Source organism: Monodelphis domestica, chromosome 2 (assembly GCF_027887165.1).
Source record: "Monodelphis domestica isolate mMonDom1 chromosome 2, mMonDom1.pri, whole genome shotgun sequence".
Classification (NCBI taxonomy): Eukaryota; Metazoa; Chordata; class Mammalia; order Didelphimorphia; family Didelphidae; genus Monodelphis; species Monodelphis domestica.
This window is the reverse complement of record NC_077228.1, coordinates 236560632-236587316: the sequence shown is the minus strand read 5'-3', so window position 1 is coordinate 236587316 and position 26685 is coordinate 236560632. Positions and strand designations below refer to the sequence as shown.

At 35.8% G+C, this 26685-nt stretch overlaps 1 protein-coding gene across 8 annotated transcripts in view; it reads right to left on the bottom strand.

The window, feature by feature from the left end:
• RBFOX3 (RNA binding fox-1 homolog 3) overlaps positions 1 to 26685 on the bottom strand; it is a 1135878-nt gene that overhangs the window by 697187 nt on the left and 412006 nt on the right. For 2 of the 8 annotated variants that reach the window (XM_056814224.1, XM_056814221.1), the window contains one exon: positions 23177 to 23229. The exons of the other annotated variants lie outside the window; for them this stretch is intronic. The gene's annotated coding sequence lies outside the window, so the exon portion shown is untranslated. The remainder of the gene's footprint in view (positions 1 to 23176; positions 23230 to 26685) is intronic. 8 annotated transcript variants of the gene reach the window in all.

Below are 26685 nucleotides of genomic sequence, written 5' to 3'. Positions count from 1 at the left end.
AATGTTATTATTATCTGAATTTTAGAAATGAAAAAAAAACTGAAAATGAAAAGAGATAAGTAACTTGCCCAGGGTCATAAAACTAGTAAATATCTGAAGCAGGATTTGAATTCTGATCTTCCTACCCAAAGCCCAGAATTCTATTCAGTATGCTAAAAGATCACCACCTTTTTTTCTCATCCTGTGTGATTCTCATGAAAATCAGTCTATATTTATTGACTCAATAACAATTTCATAGACAAGACCATGAGTGAGAGAAGCTATAGTAAAGTCAAGAAAACAGAATCTGGACTCCATTTTTGGCTGTGCCACACTATCTTTATAACTTGAGTAAGTCATTTGATGAAGTTTCAGTTTCCTTATCTGTAAAAACAGGTGGGTTAGATTAGAAGCCTTCCAGAGTCTCTCCTATTTTTACTCTGTGTGTGTGTGTGTGTGTGTGTGTGTGTGTGTGTGTATGAGAGAGAGAGAGAGAGAGACAGAGAGAGAGAGAGAGAGACAGAGAGAGAGACAGAGAGACAGAGAGAGAGAGAGAGAGAGAGAGAGAGAGAGAGAGAGAGAGAGAGAGAGAGAGAGAGAGAAAGAGAGAGAGAGAGAGAGAAATGTGTCCTAGTTTCATGAACAGTGCAATACTGCCACCTAGTTGGGAATATATTTAAATTCTCCCTTGTTCACTAAGAAAAAGCAACTGAAGTTTTACCAACACAAATGTTCCCATCTTCTAATCCTCTCCCCCCCTCCTGAAAACAAGGAGGCAAAGAATAGAAGGATCCAATCTGAAGACTCAGAGGACAGTTTTATTATTTCTCTCCCTGGACAACAAAGTAATGAAATGAACAGCTTTATTCTTTCTCATTTCTCCTCTTGCTTTAATGCCTGATTGCAAGCCTAAACCTTCTTGGTATTCAGAAGTTTCACTGAACAGAATGCATTAATTCCAATCTACCCTCCAATGGCCTGGGAAATATCTAATATTCTTTCCAACTCTTAGATTCTATATTTCTATGGGAATAGAGTGTGAACCTGTAATATCATCAGGGTTGGGAGCTCCTAGTGAGGAGCCAAAGCAGATCCAAATCTGTTCTGCAATGTACAGTCTAAGAGGGTCACCTAGAGCACTGACAGGATGCATTATTTTCTAATCACATAGGCAGTATGTGTCAGGGACAGAATTTGATCCTAGATCATCTGGCTCAAAGGTCAGTTCTCCATCTATACTCTGCCAGTTTGGCTCTGCACAACACTACAATATTAATAAATATGAACATAATACCCTCCTCCCTTCCTTCCCTGTTCCTACTTGGTGGCGGTATTTTAAAAACAAGCAAGATAACAGGGACCATAGCCATAACAGAGAATAATCCTCTGTTATCACCACAGGACTTTACAAAACAAGTTGCAGAAAATGAAAATGGCTTAAGCCTGAGGGATATTTCCCCTCTTGCTTAACCTCCTACACATTCCTCACACTTAAATCAACACACATATTCTCTTTCTCTCTGTCTCTGTCTCTGTCTCTCTGTTAAGGAGATAAGTACTAGCTTTGCTCACTTCAGTCCACAATGGCTTATAGCTTTATTTTGGAAGAGAAAAGAGTGACAATCATGGGGCCAGGGAAAGACCACAAGACAAAGAATCTAAGTTTCTTGAGGGTAGATACTAATATCTCTGCACTCTCAGCATCTGGCATAGTGTTTTGTACGTGCTAGGCACTTAACAATGTTTGTTGAATTATTAAATGTGAATTATTAAAGCAGGTGAACATCATCCTAGAATATTAATTCTTGATTCCTACATATATATTATTCTGAGACATTTTGTAAAATCTCATCTGCTGGCCGACACTTCTACTGAGCAAAAAATGCCCATTGGGCAATAATTAGTCACTATAAATATGAACAGATCAGCTCCCAGGTCCAGAGGCCTCTAGGTAGCAGAGTGGAAATAAGTAAAAATAAAAGCTCGCAATAAACAAAGGCAGCCAGCAGCCTAAAACACCTCTAGGGTTAGCAGCATAGATTCATGCAATCCACTTCTTCCTGTAACAAATCACACTCTGAACAATGAAGTTTGTTCACATCAGGACCACTGCAGTGGAAAACGAGACAGCCTCTGCAATGCAGAGAAGACCCTGAGACTTCCAACAATTCAGCAAGTTGCTGTCAGCCTAGACAGTGTATTCCTATCCATGACCCACATATTAGAAGCAGGATCCATTTTAAAATTGGACTTCAGTATAATTAAAATCCAGTCTCACAGTCCAGGACCACCATTACCACCATCATTATCACCAGCCAAAATTATTAACGATTTTAATATTGTCCTGGGAATTGCCTTCTCTGGCCTACAATTCAAAAACAGAAATACTAAGGCAGACCAACATGAAAAGGGCATTCAGACTTTTGGATGATATGCTCATCTTGATGGGAAAAATTTACTTACACAGTTCTTATATTATGTAACATATATATTACATGTGTCTCACATATCCATACATATATTTGTGTATGTCTCTTTAGAGACAATTACAGAAAATGATAGTATAAGTTATGCTAGCATAAAATCTATACTATAATACAAGGAGTTTTGAACCAGTCATAGAAGCCCCTAAGTTTGAGCCCTGGATCCACTCCTTGGTAGAGTTACTTAACTTTCTATGGAGCATCAGCATTTTAAATTATTAAATGAGGGGTTTGAACTAGGTATCTAAGGTCTCTTCGGTTCTAAATCCATTTGTTATGCTGCAAGGCATAATGGGAAAATACTGCATTTTGGAGTAAGAGTAACTAAATTTAACCCTGACATTCATCAAATGTATAATATTGGGTAAGTAGCCTAACCTCTATGAGTTTCTGCATTTCTATTTGTAAAATAAAGGAAATGAACTGGATGATATCTAACATCTTTTTTAATTCTTAAGACAATTACATTAAGTGACCTCTTTTAATCCTAGAAACAATATATAGAGGTGTTCCAAAAGTTTTAGTACAGTTTTAAGCTATTATAATTTTCAACAAAACTTTTAAGACATCCTAGTAATGTACCCTCAGATCAACATGCTTTCCTGCTCTGCTACTTTAGGGAATTTATATTCAATAAAAATTTAAGGAAATCATCACGATCACTCTGGAGCTCAGAAAAAAATTTCCATTGTTTAGGCAAAGACTTGGTTCTTTGCCTTAATTTATATTTATTTCTTACTAACCCCTGGCCTCTTTGTGGTTTTGGATGAAATCAGATTTTCAGAAATATCTGGAAAAATAATTAGTCTAGTGTATAACAAAGGCAGTTAGGTAGACCAATGGACAGTGCACTAGAGTCAGGAAGATAAGTCTACCTGAATTCAAATCTGGATTTGAGATATTTACTGACGGTGTAATACTGGGCATCCTGCCTATTTGCTTCTGTTTCCTCATCTTTAAAATGAGCTGGAGAAGAAAATGGCAAACCACTCCAGTATTTTTGCCAAGAAAACTTCAGATGGGATAATGAAGAGTTGGATACAACTGAAGTAACTGAACAACAACAAAAATGTATCAGTATCTGTTCATTGATGGGTACTTGAAGGAGAAGTTAAAGAAAAAAAATTTTTTCCTTTGGAACTTTCCTCATTCCTTGAGAAGGTGAGTGCAAAGAGTACCTTCAAACTGAATCTTTTGTTCCAAGATGCCTCTAAAGCCTGTGGGTTTTTTTTCCTGATTTCTCTTTTCTCTTCCCTATACCAATCCTATTTGTTCTTCCCCCGATAAAGGGAGATATGAGAGGTAGTATTTATTTTAATCTCAACACCCATACTTATCTCTCAGTATGTGCAAGTCACCTCATCATTTTCCATTTATAAAATTGGTTTAGGAAAATATATATATTTGCATTCCCTAACTGACGAGGGATTGTTAAGGACAATGTCTTGTAAATCTTTAAATTCAATGTGGTTGTTGATTTTTTTTTATCCAGACTTGTGATTTCCTTATTTTGATGAAGAACAGGTATTCAAACTTTCATACTTGATAAAGATCAATTGCTTATCTATAACAGAGTCTTAGAGAGCTGCCAGAGGAAAGGTTATGTGATTTCCACATAGTCGCATATTCTATATATGTCAGAAGCAGAATTTGGACCCTGTTCTTCCTAAAAGTCAACTGAGTCCTTTATAAACATGAATAGCTATTATTAGTTGTAATAAACTTATGCTAAGTTGTCCACATTCTCATAGTTTCATTGTCATATACATTTCAGAGATACCTGAGGTCAGAGGGTGTAAAGGATAATTTTAGCATTGTGACATAAAATCTAAATTAATTTGATCACCAAAGAAATCCCAAATAAAAAAAATACCCAAGTGAGCTGGAAATTTATGGTGATTTAATTAATATAGTGGAAAGAAATTAAAATGAAGGGAGAAGGAAAGGGTGCAGGATTTCTCCCGCCTGGCTTGTGCCAGGGGGAAGATTAGAGGCTCTAGGAAGACAAAGTTTTGGAGAGTAAAGGAGGAAGGAATCAGCCTCAACTCCAAGAGGGCTCAGCTAAGATGCCTGAACCTGAATTAGCTCAAGGACAAACTCACTGCCAAAACCCAGATAAATAGCTGCCACCATGGCAAGATGTCGGAATACTTAGCATGTTTCCAACCAGAGCCGCCTCTCCAGAAATGACATACCTAATATAGATGATTTTACGTCACTTTCCTGCGTCTCATCTTTACTAATGTTAGCTTAGCTTGACTTAGGACAGACCAGGGGTCTGCCAGCTGTTTCTGCACATGTCTGTTGAAGGCCATCTTCATAGATACTTAATCCTTGAGTATGGGTGCAGACATTCCTGTCCTTGTTAGCCTAAGTAGGGAGGAGCAATATAGACTTCCAGAGATCTGATTCTGTTAGCCCAAGTATCTCCATTGTTACAAATCAGGAAATAGCTAAATCAAATCTTCTAAAGTAAGATCTGAGTAGGGTGGAGTAGTTTAAAAATTCACAAGGGTCTATCTGAAGACATGGAAAATATATGGAAACTAAGCTACCACTGAAGTCCTCTTTTGATTACTTCATTATTGCATGGAAATGACCCAAGGTTCTTAAAGGTCACAGCAGCAGAGCACTATATACATCAGATCCTATTACAAAGTTGTAAAGGCACTAAAGTATGGTTATAATGATGATGCTGGTTGTCTGAAGAATAACCTAGATAAGTTCAGGAAAAGTCATCACCAAATGAAACAAAGGGTGATGAATTTTTGTGGTTCCAGCAACTTTCAAAGGCCATCTAGTAAATCATCGAGAGATTGTCATCTCCATCAATCCAAGGCCTACCCATATTTGTAAAATCACTGATGCCTAAAGATGTATTAAATGCTGAAAATCAAATCTATTGTGGAATTATATAAAGTGATTCAGAGGGAATAAAGCAGAAAAAGGAAAATATTCACAAAACAAATACAGTCATATAATATATAACATTTAAAGAGTTATAACTCATCAATTTTGTGACCAGTCAAGATTTTGAGGGAATAATGATATGTGAGAGGTGGTAGACTACAGATGAAAAATAAGCCATATATTATTAGATTTGGCCACTGTACTTTTCTGCTATGAGGATGGGTTCTATTGGAAGAGAAGGGAAATATATATAGCAATATAAAATATATATTATCAATAAAATACTTACTTATTAAAAATTAAGCCTATGATCTTGGTCTGATGAGGATTGTGTTCTAAATGAATTGAAATATGATGGGGAGGAAGGAAGAGTGTTGAAAAGATCAACATGAAGGTCAGAATATCTGTGATATGTGGGAAATTCCCAATGTAGAAGCTCCTTCCACTGATATATTAGTCACTTGCCTAAAAGCATGGTAGTTTTTAAAAAATCCTTAGCTTTTGTCTTAGAATCAATACTGTGTATTGGTTCCAAGGCAGAAGAGTGGTAATGGGGATTAATTGACATGTCCAGTTTCACATGGCTTGGAAATGCTTAAATCCAGATTTGAAACCAGAACCTATCATCTCTGGGCCTGGCTCTCAATCCACTGAGCCACCTAGCAGCCCCTAAGCATAGTAATTATTAGAAAATGGTCTGCATTACTGAAGAAATAACTTGCTTGTCCATGATTTATTAATTAAGCAACATACAACATTAATTAAGGTTTCACTTTAGATTAGACACTGTGTGAACAATGAAGAATACATAGCAAAAAGAAAAACAGTTCCTGCCATAATGTTTAGTATTGTCTAGAATCAAAAGTTGAATTCAGTATTCCTAGCTCTAGTCAGGCTTCAACTGACTAAGTCATGCATGCTCTCTCGTTTATCTGATATTTAAAGTTTAGTGACTAGAACTGAGTGGGATCCTAGAAAGGTGACCCAAAATTCTAGTTTAGGAAAAAGAATAAAATATGTCCTTTGCAGAAGAACTGGTATCATATTTCATACTCAGTGGTCTGAGTCCTACAAACATTGTTGTCTTCATAGTAGTCCTGTCCCTCCCCAAATGACATAGAAACCATACTTCTTCAGCTCTCACTGAACATTGAGATTTGGTTTCTAGGAAAGGGAAGGCAGGAAAGAAGCAACTGCTAACCTTTCTTGAAGTTTCTAAGGCAGCATCAGGTACTGCAAGCTCTCTGAACAGGCATCATCTAGTGACATAATTAACAGGCAGTGGTTTGATGGCTACATTGCTTTTGCTGCTACTGCTACTGCTGCTTGGTTTGGGGGTAAGCGTATGAGTACCTGATGTTTAACATCATAAGCTCTTGCATACAAAATACCATTCCTTCTTTTCTAGGAATATTGTCAATATTTCCATTGTGATTTTATCAGTCTAACAAAAAATAAGTGCTTTCTTCACTTTTTGTAATCTTGGAGAGTCACTTTGAGTGTGGAGAGTTTAAATGACTTGTCCAAGTTTACATAGCAAGTATATGGCAGAAATGAAACTTGAATCTTGGTCTTTGTGACTCTAATACCAGTTCTCTATTCACTAAACCAATGTCTCATCATCTTAAGTGATTGTTACTTAGTAAGGTCCCATAATATCATAGAATATTAAAGCTGGAATAGAGCATTGACATCAGCAGAGCATTTACTCAATATCAGTCTCTTAATGGATGGTGATAAAATATTTTTCTTTTAAAAAAACACCTTAATTTTATAGAATAGATTACTGATACACATTGACTTTTTTTTTTAACCCTTACCTTCCGTCTTGGAGTCAATCCTGTGTATTTGCTCCAAGGCAGAAGAGTGGTAAGGGCTAGGCAATGGGGGTCAAGTGAATTGTCCAGGGTCACACAGCTGGGAAGTGTCTGTGGCCAAATTTGAACCTAGGACCTCCCGACTCTGGATCTGGCTCTCACTCCACTGAGCTACCCACCTGCCCCCTACACATTGACTTTTAGATATTTTAGAACACATGATAGTGCTGAGCAGAGAATGCTCTAAATAAAAGGAAAAGAGAGGATAAATCAAACCTAGGGATATAATTCTAGAGTTCCCCCCCTAAAACAAGGGTCAATCTTGGTTAAAGTTCCTAGTTTGGGGTAGTTGGGCTAGAAATATATATTGTCTTCATACTCATCACAGTCTCCAACCTTTCTAATGTTAACATTATTTCCTTTTCTGTACTGGTAGTTCTTGGGCAAAGATGGAAGTAGTTTTGAGTTTCCAATCCTCTTTCCCCTGCTGACCTTGATAAATTTCCAGTCATAGTAATGATAAAATTCCCTTCTTGTCTTTTTCCTACTTACAAAGATTACTATTCTTGCTATGGATGAACTAAGATGAAACAAAATATTTTTCACATATTACTTTTGAAAATTTGTTACATCTTTTTTCTTAGCCAAGTTACCTTACTATAATGAATTGGAGGAAACACCATAAATGGGGGATGGGAAGTGCAGAAGAAAAGGAGTTGATGTCTTAGCCAGCCAAAGAAACTTAATTTGTTGACTTCGGGAAAAAATAAAAAGGAATGGTTCTCATTTCTTTTATGAAGATTGACTCTGTTTTGCCTCTGTACCCCTTTATCCATCTTCTCCAGCTCCTCCCATCATCCTATTTTCTGAACAGGGAATTATCACATCCAAACAGATGCTAGAAACAGATGCCTAATGGAGACCCATCTGGCACTTTTCACAGGGAAAAATATATATACTCAAACTCAGTAGGCCTTTAATTTGATTAATTGGCTTTGGGACTAAGCTTAACATTTTTATGGACAAGAGTGAGTTGGAAGAGAGAAATTCAGTCCTATATCCCTTGGGGATTAGGGGTTCAATCCTAAAGGAATGGGGGTCACCCAAATATTCAAAATGGCCTGTCTTTAAGGCATACGGTAAACTTTATATACACTACGGGAAGAGGTATATGTTATAATGTAGAGAAAGCACCCACTATAAAATCAGGAAGACTTTTAACTTCATAATGTGTTTTGACACATACCAACTATACAAGATCTCAATGTTTCTAAGCAATCCAGTCCAAGAATGCCAGTACACAAGTGGAAGGAGTTTCTAAACAAGGAATTCCCAATAATAGTGAAATCGTAGGTTGGACTAAAAACTTTAAAAAGTAATTATATTATGAAATTATAGAATAACTTCACCAATTAATAGAAAGTTGATCTAAGCTTTTAAGAAATATTATAGAAAAATTTAAAGTAATATATTTATTTTGCTTGATTCTTGACCAACTTATCAGAGTTTCTGAGCAGACTTCCAGCTGACCTAGGAATAGATTAGATTTACAGTAAGTAGCAGCCCCCTTTATACTCAGTTAATGTACTTAAGTTCTTAAAATTATTATTTTTCAAAAAGGTTAAAAAAGTTTACTGATGTCATGTGTACACTTATCAATATCCTCAATACAGTTTTTTCCTCTTCATAATAAACAAATTCTGAATTAGTTAAATCATGAAATTCTACTATTTTTTTTATCAAATCACAATATAGATTAGTTAATCAAATGAAAAAAATATATGGTACTCTGTAAACCTTAAAACACTCTATTAATACTGTTATTATTTTGTAGAGTGGAAGCTCCTTGAGAGCAGGAACTTTTTTGTATATCCAGAATCTAGTACCAGGAAAATATGCATAGAAGAGATTTACTGAGTTGAATTATTCATTATTATTAATGTTTGATACTGTTTATCTGCTCAAGTGTTGCATCTATCATGCCTGAAATACAAAGCATATTACAGTCCAATAGGATATCGTATCATTAGATTCCTAATACAACAAAGAAAATTATAAAGAAATTGTTATAAAGAAAAACAACTTGGAAAGACTTAAAATTCTGATCAAAGCAATGAACAATCATGATTACCAAGGACTGATGATGATCTATACCATCTATCTTGTAACAAACAAGGGATGCAATCAAGATGGAAAATAAGTCATGTTTTCGGACAATCATGAGAATTGCATTTAAATATGCATATTTGTTGCAAAGTCTTTATTTTTTTTCTCTTGTTCTCCACTAAAGAGTTGGTAAGTGACAGAGAGAGAAAAATAGGGGTTGTATAGGAACCACCTATATAATTTACTTGTGGGTGGTGACCTGAGAAGGAGAATGGAGACTGGAGGAAAATGGGTGAATAGATAATAGAGATAGAGGGAGAAACACCAGAACAAAGACTCAGAGATGACAAGTTAAAACACATGGGGTGCAGTGAGCTTCCCATGGGCAAGGGAGCCGGAGCATTAATGAGAAGTATGAGGGGCAACAGTGAAGCAAGAAATAAGAGATCATGAGGAACAAGATAGGCTAAAGAGGCAAGAGCATCTTAGAGCAGTCAGAAGATCAAAAGAGAATCAAGAGCAGCATCAAAAGCAGGAACAAGAGAGAGACTCATACTTCTTCCCCAACTTTTATTGAAGATTTTAGGAATGTGAAGTGCTAGGTGATTAATGCATATGTAGCATGGCATAGGTTTTAACATTGGTTGAATTGACAATTATAAAATCAAGGAGGAGGAGATTAATCTGACACGTACCTTGGAAAGGAATGTAATCTGATAAGTAGAGTGCTAGGACACTATGGCCAGAAATGCCCCACTTAGGAATTCACTTGCCCTTTGGACTGCAGACTCGTCTATACAATTAATAAGTGACCTGACCATGAGTCTGGTAAATGAATACATAAGATACAATATCAATATATCAATCCTACTTGCAAGATGCTAATGTGCCTGGTATGCTACAGGTTGAGTATTAAAAAGAGAGAAAAAGAGACTCACTGAAGAACCTTTTTTATGAACAAAATGGAAAGAAACCAGAAAATTATAGACAAGTAGAAAAACTTTGAAAGTTACAGATTGAATTTATTACATATTCAAAATAAAATCAAATTATACATAACATAAATATGCAGTTTCATAAACAATTTCTTTGATTATCCTATACATATGGAAATGCTCATTTTATTTGGAAAATAAGTTAAGAATTTTAAAATATTAGTAATTAAAAAAATTATAGACTCCAAAATCTACTAGTTAGAAATAACAAAAGGATAGATACAAAATTGTGAGATAATTTTCCATATGAAAACTCGTGGGGTGGAGACAAGAATGTTCAAAATCATAACAATGGCTATTGGGAACCAACTATAGAAATTGCTGCCAATATGATTATCATCCCTAAGTTTTAGATGAGAAAAGTTTGAGTTTTCAAAATTACAAGTTTATTTTATCATTTTGTTTATTTTTATAAATTTATTTTATAATTTATTAATTTTATATTTTCTATATTTTATTTTCTATATTTTATATATATTTTAGAGTTTTTCTACTTTTCTGAGGGTTTTTATTGGTTGGTGGTGGGGTTTACCTATATAATTTCAATGGTTTCAGGGATTCTTGGTGAGGACAGTTCCTTTTCCAACCAAGATCAGCAAATGTGCTGCAACTCATAGTCTTAAGACTATAGTCTTAAGAGAACATCCAGGAAGACTGAGAGGTTAACAAAACAAGTATATAGGGAGTACTTTAACTCTGGTCTACCTGACTCCAAAGCTACCTCTGTCTCTCATCTGGTACCCAATTTTAAATACCTAGGGACAGCTGAGCAGCACAGTGGATAGAGTCAAGTCTGGAGTCTGGAGAACCTGGGTCCAAATGTGACCTCAGATACTTCCTAGATAAACAACCCTGGTCAAGTCACTTAAATCCATTTGTCTTTATATCTTAGAATTGTTACTAGAACAGAAGGTAAGGGTTTAAAAAACTCTAAATGCCTAGTAGGTGATGGAATAGAGGTTTAGAATGAGGACTTTATCTTCAGATATGGCCAATGTGTTAGTTTGAATTACTTAATAATAATTTATCTATTAGCTCCTATATATAAGGCACTGTGCTAAGCACTTTATAAATATTTTCTCTTTGGATCCTTCAACAACACTGAAAGATACATGCTATTATTTTCTTTTGAATATTTTTAAAATTTAGAATAGTTTTTCCATGATTCATGACTCACCCACACCCTCCACCCCACCTCATCCTTCCCCCTACTCCCGGAGCTGACAAGCAGTCCACAAGCAGTTCCACTGTGTTATACATGAATCATTATTCAAAACCTATTTCCATGTTATTCATATTTGCAAAGAGTGATCTTTTAAAACCAAAATCCCGATCATATCCTCATTAAACCACATCATTGACTATATGTTTTTCTTCTGCGTTTTTGTTCCAACAGTTCTTTCTATGCATGTGGATAATGTTCTTTTTCATAAATTCCTCTGGCTTGTCTTGGGTTTTCTGAGGGCATTGCTACTAGAAGAAAAGTCTGTTACATTCGATTATGCCATAATCTATGTCTGTGTACAATGTTCTCCTGGTTCTGTTCCTTTTGCTCTGCACCAATTCCTAGAGGCCTTTCCAATTCACATGGAATTCCTCCAGTTCATTATTCCTTTCAGCACAATAATATTCCATAATCTTCAGATACAACAATTCGTTTAGCCATTCCCCAATTGTTGGACACTCCCTCATTTTCCAATTTTTTGCCACCACAATGAGTGCAGCCATAAATATTTTTGTAAAAACAAACCCAGCAGTAATATGGCTTGATCAAAGGGCAGGCATTCTTTTAAAGCCCTTTGTGCATAGTTCCAAATTACCCTCCAAAATGGTTGGATCAATTCACAACACTACCAGTAGAGTATTAGTGTCCCAATGTTGCCACATTGCCTCCAAGATTTATCGCTTTCCTTTGCTGCCAGATTGGACAATCTGTTAGGTATAAGGTGTTACTTCAGAATTGTTTTTATTTGCATTTCTCTAATCAGGAGGGATTTAGAATACTTTTTCATGTGTTTATTGATAGTTTCGATTTCATCGTGTGAAAACTGCCTATTCATATCCTTTGATCATTTTGTCCATTAGGAAATGGCTTGATTTTTTGTAAATTTCACTTAGTTCTTTATATATTTGGGAAATTAAACCTTTGTCAGGGTTTTGTTATAAAAATGTTCTCCCAGTTTGATGTTTTCCTTCTAATTTTGGTTGCATTGGTTTTGTTTGTACAAAACCTTTTCAATTTGATATAATCAGTCATTCATTCACTTTACTTTTCTTTTTCTAAGAGCCAACCCCATTTTCCAGATTGATAAGATCACATTTCTTTTGAAGTCACATTTTAAACTAATTTCTTTTTAATTTCTAAAAATGTTTAAAGTTTATTTATTTAATTAATTTAGAATACTTTTCCATGGTTACATGACTCACATTCTTTCCCTCCCCTCCTCTCTCCCACTTCCCATAGCCAATGAGCAATTCCACTGGGTAATACATGTGTCATTGATCAATACTTATTTCCATATTATTTATATTTGCAATAGAGTGATCGTTTAGAGTCTTCCTTCCCAATCCCAATCCCAATCCCCATCAAACCTTGTGATCAATCATATGAATTTCTTCTGCATTTCTGCTCCCACAGTTCTTTCTCTGGATATGGATAGTGTTCTTCCTCATAAGTCTCTCAGGACTGTCCAGATCATTGCATTGATACTAGTAGCAAAGTCAGTTACATTCGATCATGCTACAATGTACCAGTCTTTGTGTATACAATATTCTCCTGGTTCTGCTCCTTTTATTTTGCATCAATTCTTGTAGATCATTCCAGTTCACATGGAATTCCTACAGTTCATTATTCCTTTTAGCATAATAACATTCCATCACCAACAGATACCACAATTTGTTCATTTTACATTTTGTAATGCTCTCTATCTTGGTGGTACATGCTATTATTAAACCTATTTTATAACCCTTACCTTTCATCATAGAATCAATATTGAATATTGATTCTATGCCAGTATGGGCTAGGCAATGGAGGTAAAGTGACTTGTCCAAGGCCACACAGCTAGGAAGTGTCTGAGGCCAGATTGGAACTCAGCACCTCCAATCCTAGGCCTGGCTGTCAATCCACTGAGCAACCCAGGTTCTCCCTTTATTAAACCTATTTTAAAATTAAGGATACTAAGGCAAACAGAAGCTAAGTGACTTGCCCAGAATCACAAAACTAACTACAGATCTGAATCCAGATTTGAACTCAGGTCTTCCAGACTCCAAGCCTAGCCCTTTAAAAACTATCTAGTTATTCTTGAATGTTACCTTATTTGCCATGAGGGAGGGCTTCTATTTAGGCTGAGAAATAAACTATGCTATGATAGAGATGCAAAAAAAAATTATCAGCAACAAAACAAAACAAAACAAAAATAGAAGGGTATCCAAATAGGGAAATTTATTATTACCATGTTAGATTTCATCATATATACTTTTAAAAAATCTATGTAAATAGTTATTCAGTTTCAAATACAGTGCATTGTAACTTCAAATTTTTTTTAAACAACAAAAAAGATAACAGAAAGGAATTTAAGACAACAAGGTTTTAGCGCTGGCTATGCCATTAACTAACAAAAAGATGGAAGACAGGTTTGGGCAAATTACTTCACCTCTCGGTAAAATGGGAAAGGCAGTTTTTCCATCTGTGCAATTATAGGGTAGGACTAGATGATTGCTAAGGTCCTTCTGGCTTTGAGATTTTGTGATTTTAGACTTGGTCAAATGCATTTTAAGAGCTCTGCATTTCCTAACAAGTACCCAGACATTTTATGACTAGGAGTTGTGACTAGAAGATGGTCTCACGTGTACCTCTCAAATGTCTTTTATTAAACTGTTAACTTTTCCTGATCTTGAACTTTTAAACTAACTATATATGAGGCAGTTGTTCTGCATTTTAATGTTATTGAGAGCTTCGAATCCAGTTGTGATGATGGATTTCCCCATCTCCCCACTAAAATCATGACAGTTCATAGGAAATTTTGCTGTGATAGGGCATGAAGTTAGGCAAAATCTCATGGGATGGGCATGCGAAGAAACAGGCAAATTCATTTGTATCTTCAATGGTGGGAAAGTGGGAAAAGATATTCTGCCTTTAATTTTACAGGGAATTCCATAAAAAAATGAAGAAATGAACTAAGGAGATTATGGTACATAATGAAAAACAATGCCAATCTGTTATATTTTAAATTTGGTCCTTCAAGTAGTCATAGCATGGTGATTGGTCCTGGGAGAACAATACATATAATTAATTAGAAATTTAAATTTTGAATGTTTTTAGATTACTTGCAAGATACTTACAAGTTAAATGATGAAAAGTGTAACTTTTTCTCAGCCCCTCAATAGAGAAATCATGTGCATCCAACTTTTAGCACAAAGGAAACTTCTAAAATAATGATAGTAGTGGTATTATATTAGTAATAACAGCTAATAAATGTTGTAGAGTTTTAATGAATGCAAAGTGCTTTACTCATTTGATCATCAGAACAATCCTTTAAAGCAGTTGCTATTATTACTCACACTATAGTCTTATAATCTTTGCATAGCCCTCTTTATCCACCCACTCATCCTAAGCCTTAGGGACTACAAGCTTTGTTTTAGTAAAACTAAACTTTAGTAAAAGTGAAAATAAAATTATTATTAATACAATTTTTAAAAAGCACTGACATCTTTGTTCTTCTAAATATAATATACCTTCTAAAAATAATGTAGAAATGAAGTTTCTATATAATTGAGTATAAGCTAGTGTAAGTATGAAGTCAGAAGAAAACTAAATAAATGTCCAAACTTAAAACAACTTGCCTGCAAAGCAGCACAATAACTACATAGTAGAAATCAAAACTTTGCCCCAGTATACAGAACTTCCAGTAGTTACCAACTTTAACCAGAATAAAAAGTTGGACACCTAGTCAGAAAGAATAATTAGTTTAAAAAAAGGAAGCTACTAGACAGTGACTGGAGTGAGTACTCAGAGAAATCTATGTTAGAAAAATATTTTCGCTTTATCTGAGAAAACTTAATTTTCAGATTTTTAGGTATTGCCTCTAGATGGTGGCAATACTCTTTATTGCTGGACAGATAGGCAAGCCTTGTCTCTGTTATCTAAGGGCATTGGTTTCATCCAGATGGAAGGGAAGAAAGAAAAATAAAATGATAGAACATTTTTCTATTTTTTTAACATGAAGCATTAATACCAAAAGAAGACAGTTAGAGGTGGCACAAAATAATGCATACTCTGGATGTGATAACTGCAGGTTCCTCTTGAGATTGAGTATCAGTAACCTGCCAGTTCTGAAATAGTTGCATTTATGTTGAGAGGATAGGGCATGAATTTCAGAGGTATCTTCCAGCAAGACAACCTTTCACTACACACAACCTAGAATCATAATTCCCAGATTTAGATATGGAGTGGGCTTTAAAGTCACTAGTCATCTGTCTAGTACACCCCCTTCCCCTGCTTTTTATTTTAGAGATAAGGAAACTAAGGTTGAAAGAAGATAAATCATTTGTACAAATAATTTAGAATTATTTAGTAGCAGAGGCAGGATTTGAATTTTTGTCATCTGATTCTGAATTTAATGCTTTTTTCCATTGCATCATCCTACCTGTGCTCACTTGTCCCCCAAATACAACTTATAAATTACCACCTCCAGGTGAAGAAGTTTGTGGGATATACTATTATGGGGGTGCAGATGTGTACGTTTGGAGAGAGAAGTATTGACTGTGGCCATATCCAGAGCATCAGGCTGGGATGGTTGCCGAGGTTATGGTGGCATCTGGCATCTGGGTGGCTCCCATGAGTGCTTTTACCCTAGAAACAACTAGAGAGATGGATCAGAGAATTATATGTCCACCTGGCTGGGTATGCATGATTTAAAACATAGGAGAAGACCCAAAATTTAAAGAAAGAAATAGTTATGGTCAGGTAGTTAAGAGCTAAAGTAAAATGGGTTAAGATAACCGGGAGGTAAAGGCTATGGGCACAGGGTCTTAGGGACATGTCCTCAGTGAATACCTAGGTCCTACGTAGCTGGGAACCTGCTTGGCGATGTGAAGGATATGTCCAGCGACTGCTTCCCTTGATTGGCAGACAGGTCACAAGGGAGAGAGTCAGCCCCTAAGACAGAAGTGTAGAAACCAGGACTGGGACAAAAACTACAACACCAGATAGAAACAGAGAAAATTAGTACAATAGTAATTGGCATTACACATTTGCATTTGGGTATCTTAGCCAACAAACTTCTTCAGAAATCATCTTCTGACAGGAATAGATCCCTTTAGGAAATCAGATTCCTGAGTTGTTTGCAGAGTTGATAAGTAATGTTTCTGTTAAAGAATAGCCTTTTGAAAAGTACACATTAACTATAACATCTATAAACACTTGAGTAACAATATTTTACAGATGAATTTCTTTACCCCAGATTCTGGGGAAAATTCAAGAAAGTTTTGAGCTATATTTCCAAGCTCAAGATCCAAACTTCAATTGTGGTAAATAAAGGCTACAAATACAAGCCATCTATTAATAAACTTCACCTACTTCTCAAAGTATGTTCCCTAACAATTTGAGAATGTTCAATTATTAACCTAATAGGTTGTTTGGGGAAATGAAAACTTTAATTTTCCAATTTGTATTATATACTGATTATGGGAATTTGTCATGAAGGAAGAGCAGACAGGGAAAATATTTCCTCAAGTCACAAAGGACACAGTGAGTGGCTTCGTGTACTAAGGCTGTCACTGGCTAATGCCATTATTGTTTCACTCAAGGATTAGCAGCCTAGATGGTCAGGAAAGGTCCATTCCCAGGTGAGCCCAGAATATGCCTCTGTAACTATTCCCGGATGTTCTCTGTCCTTTGTGTACTTTGTCACCATTAGATCCTAGAAGCCTTCTTTCCTTAAAGGACAAGTCTCACCCATTACAGCTCAGAGAAATTCTTCTTATCAGTAGTCCAGAAACAAATTTCCACACCCTCAAACAAGCTTATCTGACCATTTGCCCTCTCTAAGGAATCCTTAAAGCCTATGAGTCTACATTATAGCAATTATTCTTACTTATTTTGGCAATATTTAATTTATCACAATTTAGTCACAAAACCTGAACAGGAATATTGAATTCATTAGCTATAAAGTAAATACAAATCAGGGCTAGATCATATCCTGGCCGTAGGCCATGTGAAGGAACTAAGACAAGACCAGTCAGGAATCTCTCTAAGGAATTTTCAGGGAAATTCCAGAATTATTTGTGATTTTCCAAAACTACATACATCAATTCTAGAAATGATCCCTAAGTTAAAGATCCAATTATGAGAACAGAACATCTATCTCTTCATCTGTTCTCTTTTACCTTCTCTCTCTCTCTCTCTCCCTCTCTCTCTCTTTCATTTCCTTCAAAACGCTCTACTTAAAAAGCAGAACACAACTTCCATTCTTCCTTCACAAATCTGCATAGTCAAGCTTTATGGACTTTAGATCAAAGTCCCTCTTTCTTCGGAATTCAAACTCAACATACCTTCTTCACCTTCTCTGACTTGCTTTTACCATCATAAGTCAACCAAACATTCCATTGGTATCACTTCAATTGCTAATCAGTAAGCAAAAGAATTCTGATTTAAAGGATCATTGAAACACTGTATCTTTAGCATAGTTCTCATCAGTTATAAATTTCAGTTCATAGTACAAATTGGTAAACTGAGGTAATGACTGAATATTGAACATCTATAGTACAGTCCTGTTTGTAAGGAGCTTTTGTTTACATCCAAACAATACTTAAAATACATATTTTAGCAGCAACTCACATAACATTTCAAAAAACTTTTTCATAAAGCATTTAGTATTACAGGATCTATTTTAAATTTAGAGATTTGAAACCTTTTAAGGACCATAAACCTTAAAGCAAGCCTTTTGAGAAGCATGCCAAGTATCTAATTTTGAAACCAAAAAGTTAAATTTAATGATAAAGTTATTCCAACTTTAATAAACAGGGATGAAAACCATTTGATAATTTTAAACGAAAACCCATTTTTGGTAAGTTTAAACACTTAAACCCATTTTTTCCCCTTTAAACCTCTTATAATAGAAAGATAGATGAGGATGGAACGCCCTCTTCTTGAAGCTATACTGCTAAAAACTATTTTACAAAACTGATCCATGGCTTTTCTATTCAAACTGAAATTTCATTGTCTGACAAAATTAAAATTAGGATGTTATTTTCTAAACCCACATATATACATGATCACAATTTTGAAACAAAATACCAATAAATACCTCATAGATTTAAGCATTACTTCCTTTTGGCTAGCAGATAGGGAAAGGACATTTACCAGATCTTCTTATCTCTCCCTGTTTACCTTAAAACAGAAGATAATTAATAAGTTGTTCTACAAGTTGAAAAAAACCTTAGTTTTAAAAGTGTAAGACATTTAAAAATCCCCAAAATAGGGGTGTCTCACCAGTTGTCTTTCTGTTCAGAATCAACCCTCTTCCTCCCTGCAGTAGAGGAGAAGGCAGATCCGGTCAGTGAACTGATAGCTTCCCAGTTTCCTTTTCCCCATCTCCGCCTGAATTTCTCAGTGGGCCCTTGCCTTAAAATTCAAGTAGAGAGTAGAGTTTGGAGAACTGGGAGCCTAGTGAGGGGATAAAGCTAAAAGGTAAGAGGCTTCTGTCCATAAAATTTGTCTAATTGACACCTGATGTTAGAATTTAGAGTAACAAAAAGCCAATTTCCTCATTTTTTCCCCCTTTAGTTGCTCAGCTCTTTAACATGAGAGAAAACAAACAAACAAACAAAAAAAAATCCAACTGAATTTTCTCTCAGGCTGCTTAGACTTGATCTCTTCCCAATAGGAGAGGCCTACAAGCATGCTTCTCCCTTTGTCTTAATTGGGTTGGCTAACCCCTATCTAGCTTGACCTCAGGCTGGAAAAAAATTCAATTGTAAGTAGAGGATGATATTACAATTTTAGGGTGCCATGGATAGGCCATGCCTCTTGCTTACCAAGGATGTAACATGGCCAGTCAACATTACAAAAAGAAATTAGTTGCTTTTTCTTTAAGCTCTTTAGTGCCAATTTTTTCCAATTTTTAAGTATACACCCCAAAAGAGGAATCTTGGCGTATGCTCTATATCTGTCCCATTTAGATGCAGAATGGCCAATTCCACACCGGAGGGTTAACAACTGTGCATCCACAGAGGTTGCCCGACCAAGAGCACTCATTGTAAGACTGAAGCAAGACTTCCCATACACCAGAACGTCTTCCAGTATAGAAGGGGAAGCCGATAGACCCCAAAATCCAGCGGCCAGACTGATCTGGGGCCAATGGGAGAGAGAGCATGAAAGAGGTCCCACAAAGATATCACCCAAAAGATGGGGGTTTCAGGAGTCAAAGAAAAGGCTCCTTCCTACCTGAGAAGCTGTGTCCTCATGGATGATCTGAGGTATAGGAGTAGCTTTCAGGAGAGCCAAAAATGTTGGGCACCAAAATGTTATGGGTTTCAGATGTATGCCCCTGTGGTTCAGGAAGGATACCTTTTGCAAGAATGCAAGACTCCAAAACTTAGCTTAAAAACAAAAAGAGAAATTTTTTAATTTAGAAAGTAATGTTGAGAATGGCCAGGAGGATAGCAAGGGAGAACAGCAAGATGGGGAGCAGTTCCTTGGGAGGACAGCATGAATGGAAAGTCTAGTTCTCGGGATTTTATATTCTTTACAAGTGTTAGTCATTCAGGCATTTGGTGGGGTGAGGTGGACATCTGACTGGGGTCTGCCTGGAGGAATAAAGATTCATCTCTTTGTCCATCTTAAATCTAAAGGACAAAAGAGGGTAAACATCTCAGGAGCCTAGGTGGGGTCATTGGGTGTTTCTCAGGATGCTAGAGGGGTCACTGGGTGTTTTTAGGCTCAGAGTCATGAGGATATAAGGGAGCAAGGGAGTTTTCCTGATAATAGTTCACCTGGGTTTCTGGGGGTACAGTGCCCATGTCAATACAATGAACCCTATTGACATGAACATCTAGGTAGAATCCAAATTGTATAATGAAAAATTCAGAATTGGAATTGGAAATTGGAAATTCCAGAATTGGAAAAATTCAGAACTTGGAGAATTCCAGTGGCCTATCTACTCAAAGCATTAGAAAAGAAATGGAAGGAGAAAAGGAGATTTCCTAGGAAGGAATCTAGAATTCTATTTACATGATATTTACTGCGATTATTTCTATCACCACCAGTCAAGGACAAAAAGAGGTGGTATATGGAGGAAGATAAAAGGGGAGGGAGAAAAGAGAGGAACAAAAAGCAGGATCCACTTGGCATCTGCTCAAATTTAGTTTGCACCTTCTTTGCAAGTGCAGAAGAAAACAAACGACCTGCGAACTGAATGAAAAATGGTGATTCATTACTCCTGATGTGTGATGATGACTTAATTATTTTTCTAACTGGGGAGAGCCCTTTCTGACAGCAGGTGCAAATGAATTCTCCACTGTTTTAAGGAGTGATTGGCCCAGGACAAGCGGAAAACTGGAAAACCTAATTAAATCTGGAGTCTTGTGAAATAAATGGAGCGGGGAGTTTGTTTGCATGCTGCTGCTGGGTATTAACGATTTCTTGTGAAACTCCACTGCCAGATTTCCTGATGGAAGGTGTGGCAGCCCCCCAGCACTGGGTACTCTAATAACAGATGTTACGTGAGAACCTCAGAGCCTAAATGTGTAAAGAATACTATTAAGAGTAAGTAGACCCAAGTTCTAATATTTACCTCTATCACCAACTGTCTTTATGACCTTACACTTTTCATATTTCTGGTCCTCAGATTACTTTGTCAGTTTTTTTAAAAAATGTGGCTGTATTAAATGGTAACTAGAACAACAAAAGGTACTAGAACCCACAGAATCTGGATGCTTAAGGTAGAAAGGGCTGCTTAAAGAGGTAGTTTCATTTTCATTATAATAATAACTTCTTGACAGGGATAATGTAGAGAGATTCCTACTACCTTCTAACTCTGTTTGATGTCCTCCAATGGACATTAAAAACAGACAACAAATAAGGTTTTTCTTTTCCTTTTAGCTATGATGAGAGGAAAGGGGATGATCAAAGCAGAAATTTGACTGCTGCTTAGGGTAGAAATATAAATCTATCCATTTTACTTCTGTTTTCTCTATCAAAGGGAAGGAACCTTGGGTTACATAGGACAAAATGAAAATGGCTAATAGGGAATTGATATCCAAGAAAATTATAGGGATATGATAAAAGATCAGCTGGTTGTCATTTATAAGTTCATGTTACTAGCAACAAATGAATTCAATCTCCAAATACTTCAAGAACTGATAGATGTTATTACTGAATCATTGTTAATGATCTTTAAAAGACAATAGAAACAAAGAGACACACTGCAATACTGTAGAATAGATATTACATCTGAATTTTGCCTAAAAGTATAACCGAAGAGGTTTTATTGTTAAAATAGATATGAAAGATACTAGGAGGAAGGTGGTTGGCCAAGTGGTCAGAGTGCTGGGCTTGGAGTCAGGAAGACTGGAGTTCAAATACAACCTCAGACACTTACTTAGCTGTGTGACTAGGCAAGTCATTTAACCTCTGTTTACTTCAATCCACCGGAGAGAAAAAAAGTTAAAACTCTCTAGTATCTTTTCCAAGAAAACACTAGGAGTAGTATTGGCAGGTTATGGTCTATGGGATCACAAAGAGATGGATATGACTGAACAATAAACAACAAGAATAAATACTGCTATGATAATAACTGTTGCTCTGTTTTTTCCAGATAGTCCAACACTTTGTGACCCTGTTTGGTTTTTTCTTGGAAAAGATACTGGAGTGGTTTATCATTTCTTTCTCATATTTTGCAGATGAGGAAACTGAGGCAAACAGGTAAAGTGACTTAACTAAAGATACATAGCTAGGAAGTGTCTGAGACCAAATTTGAATTTAGGAAGTTGAGTCTTCTTAATTTCAGAGTAGGCACTCTATCCACTGTGACATCTAGCTCACCACTAGTAGGCTATAAAAAGAATATCCAATGTCAACTTGTAACAAAGTCTCCAGTAGAATGTCTCATTGATCTATGCTTGGTCCTATTCTGTTTAATATTTTTCTGAAAATTTGAGGTAAACACAGAGCTGGCCTGAATGTAATGGACTTCTCCATTAGTGGTAATGCATTGATTCTGAAAAACTTGGAGGAAGAATCTATGAGAAAAACCACTATCCACATTCAGAGGAAACACTGTGGGAGTAAAAACACTGAAGAAAAACAACTGCTTGAATACATGGGTCGAAGGGATATGGTTGGGAATGTAGACTCCTAATTAACATCCTAGTGCAAACAACATCATTGAAATAGGTTCTGATCAAGGACACAAGTAATACCCATGAAATTGTGCATTGGCCGAGGGAAGGGGGGGTGGAGAGGAGGGAAGGAAATAAAGTGAGTATTGTAACCAAAAAATAAAAATAAAAAAAATAAAAAACAAAGAAAAGTCTCTAGAAAGTCAACCTTTCTTCATCATCTATACTTGCTGAATATAATTAGTTCAGAATATTAGTAAGGAATTAAGAAATAGAAGACCTTCATTTCCCCATCCACTGCTATTCAAATCCAGACTAAGTGGAGAATCCCTTATATAGATTCAAGGCTTTGTTTCTATAACTAGGGGGTGATGGGAGATATTTATTGTCCTTTTTTGTGCCATCTAATTAATGGTGCTAAGAGTAGAGAGAAGAATCAAGGTGAATTAAAGGATTCTAGTATTTCAAGGTTAAATAGTGTGGGAGAGTGAAAATAGAATTGAAAATAGAGAAAGATCCAAGTCTAAATCTCAGCACCAATACTTACAACATTTGAAGCCCCAGGCAAGTGATTTAAATTCTAGGCTTGAATTTCTGCATCTGTAAAATGGGGATAAAAATAATTTTATAGGGTAGTTGTGAGTTTCAGTTGAGATAATGGATATAAAAATGATTTGGAAATCATTAAGTATTATGTAAAGGACAGCTATAATTATTATCTAATCAATTCAGGGCAAAACAGTGGGAAGGAGTCTAGATCTGTGGTCAGGGAAGATTTGGACTCAAACCTTACTCTTGCTTTCAATCCTAGTCCTACCACATGTTCCCTATGTGCTTTTGGGTAAGTCACTGAACTTTTCTGGTATTTAGTTCCCTCCTCTGTAAAACTTTTAAATGGCATCTCAGCTTTCAGCTCTAAATCTGTGATCCTCCTATCATAAAGACAGCATTCAATTCAGTTCCTTTGGAATTTATTGAACACTGATTATGTATCTATAAAAGGCACTTTGCTATACTAGATAGAAAGCTGGTTTGGACACTAGGAAGACTTGAGTTTAAGTCCATACTCTGCCGCATACTGGATATGTAACCTGGCTTAACAAGTCACAAAAACTCTGTAAGTGCTTGAGGCAAGTCTCTTGGGTTCTTTAGTTGCAAAAAAGCTGCTGATCTGCATTGGTAGAGGTACTTTTTTCATCTAGGAATTCCTCATAATAATTAAATCCCATTACATCCTTATACTTATTTCTAGATGTATACTAGGCTATGGAATTTCAAAGACAAAAATTCAAGGTCCTTATACACCAGATGTTTACTTGTTAGGCAGTTACATTTCTTAAAATCTCTACAAAAAAAGATTCTAAAATTGTATTCAGGTTTATAATATGTATATTTCATAATAACTATATTAAGTACCTAATATATGCCAGGTACTTTCTTGAGTACTGCAAATACAACTAAAAATATTAATCTTTCACCAACGGAGTTTATATGTTTTGAGGTGATGACTACATTATGCAGGTAAGTAATATTTTATTCACATGTTTGCATAGGTATGTACATGTGTGTATTGCACACATGGTTACATGTCTATACACATCTACATGCATGCATAGCTACAAAGTTATTTGCAGGAACAGGTAAGGATACAAACAATTTGGGAGTGGGTAGCAGGAAGAGTTTTAGAAGAATCTAAGGATTCTACTAAATGGAAATAAAATTCAGGATATTCCAGAGATTGAAGAGAGAAACCTACAATGTTATAGAATATTATGTATGTGGAACAGCAAGTAGGCTAGAGTGGCTGGACTGTAACATGTGTGAATAAGAGCAATGTTCAATAATCCTGGAGCCAGACTGTGCAAGTCTTGATATATTCTATCAGAATCTAAACCATGAGGAAATCCCTTTAGGATTCAACTTTGATGCTTTTTTCGATATATTATCCACCTATTTTTGACTACTCAAATAGAAATCCTGTCATTAATTCCCTTCACCGCATCTCCTTCCACAGTTTCTTCTTCCTCTCCATTCCTACTCTAATCATTCTTGTCCCTACTCTCATCACTTTATACCTGGGTTATGACAATATCCTCCTAGCTGATTTTCTGTCTAGCCTCTCCCCACTCCAATCTCTCTTACCTGCCACTGACATTAAACTCCCTAAAATAATAATTCCAGAATTATTAAATTCCTAAAAAGTGTCTATATATTAGGCATCTAGAATTTAAGTATCTACAATGTGCCTATGAGAGACAGCCTGTAGCAGTGGATAAAAAGCTGCTTTAAAAGGTAAGAATATCAGAGTTGGTGTCTAGATTCTACCACAAACTAAATGAGTAATCCATTGGTCTAACTCTTTTGTCTGGTTTTCAGGGCCTATCCTAATTTAGTTCTACCCATTCTAACCTACTGATACATTTGCTATTTCAATAAGACATTCCTTCTTGAGTCTTGCCTCTATCTGCCTATATTCCTTCTGATTCTCCTTGCCTGGAATTTCATTTTCCCTCTCTTCCACTTGGCAAAATTCTATCCATCCTTCAAGGTCCAGCTTATGTTCTATTTCCTACATATGGCCTTTTCTGACTGCTCCAGTGCATAATGACCTCTCTATTTTCCCTAATGCATTTATAAGGAGGACCTTAAAGTCCAGCTATTTTTTTACTGTTTGTTTTGTCTACTGAACTGAATTATAAGGTTTCTGAGGCAAGGACAATGTTTGACTTGTGTATATTTCTCCACATCCTCTAGCATAATGCTGGGCATATATAGTAAGCAATGAATTAGACAATTTCAACAAATATTTATTAATAGCCTCTACCATATAAACAAAATGTTGTTCAAATCTCTAGAGAAACAGAAGAAAAACAACACCACAATCTTTGCCCTTGGGAGATTAGAGAAAGAGATTTATATTAGATGTTACCACCTAACAAATACAAATACTTCCTGATTAATAATGCTGAATTAGAATTTTTCCTATTGTATTTAGACCCATTTTTCTTACTCTATCAGAGGATGTGAAAGTTGTTTCTTATTCCTATTATCTTAGAGAGCGTGGATAGAGTGAAATCAGTAAGATCTAATTAAAATCTGGCCTCAGATACTCACTAGCTTGTGACTCTAAGCAAGTGTTCTAACCTCTGTCTGCCTCACTTCTCTCATTTCCAAAATGGGAGCATATATAGCATCTATTTTTGAGGATTATCTTTTAGGATTAAATGAGATAATAATTATAAAGCACTTTGCAAACACTAAAGCAATGTGTAAAGTTATTTTTACTATTATTATCCTACAATTACTTTAATAGATCTGTTATTTAATTGAAGTGGGAATTACTAGAATTATTTAACTAATGTAGATTTCAAGTCATATCATCTTGTGCTATTCTTGACCAATTTTCTTTCATTGATCCTCTAAAAGAAACCTACCCAATGTACTAGAAGCTTTACCCTAGGTTTTGTTTTGTTTTTCCTGTTATAGCTCCCAATTCACCTTGGACTATTTACTTATTATCCCTTATTCTTGCAACATAATCAGCCTAACCTCTCTTCCAAATATACATTTCTTTCATGACATCCCTTACATCATCTCTTTCAAGTAGATTATTATCACCCCATATTTCTCCATTGCCTTTTGGGAAATAAGAAAATTAACCCTTACAGTATCACTGGGAGAAAATATAGTCTTATATTAGGGAGCAACTTGGTTCATGAAAAACTATACAACATTCCAGATGCAATCCAATTTGCTTTCTTCATCCTATTCAATTTTGGGTCCAACTCATTGCCCGTTTGTAGTTTCTATTACAGATATCTATATCTTTATCCCTATTCAGATAGATATTCATATCAATATAGACATATCTAGATATCCTTAACAAACATGGTAGTATATACAACATATGTGTGAATAAATGTGTATATATCAGGTACATAGGTATACATACATAAATCCACCTACTGGTATACTAAAGTAATGGGCTCACTATCCAGACACTTTCCTTCCATTTAATTTTTCCTATATGGATTGTTTTGACAAGCTCTCTTTAAA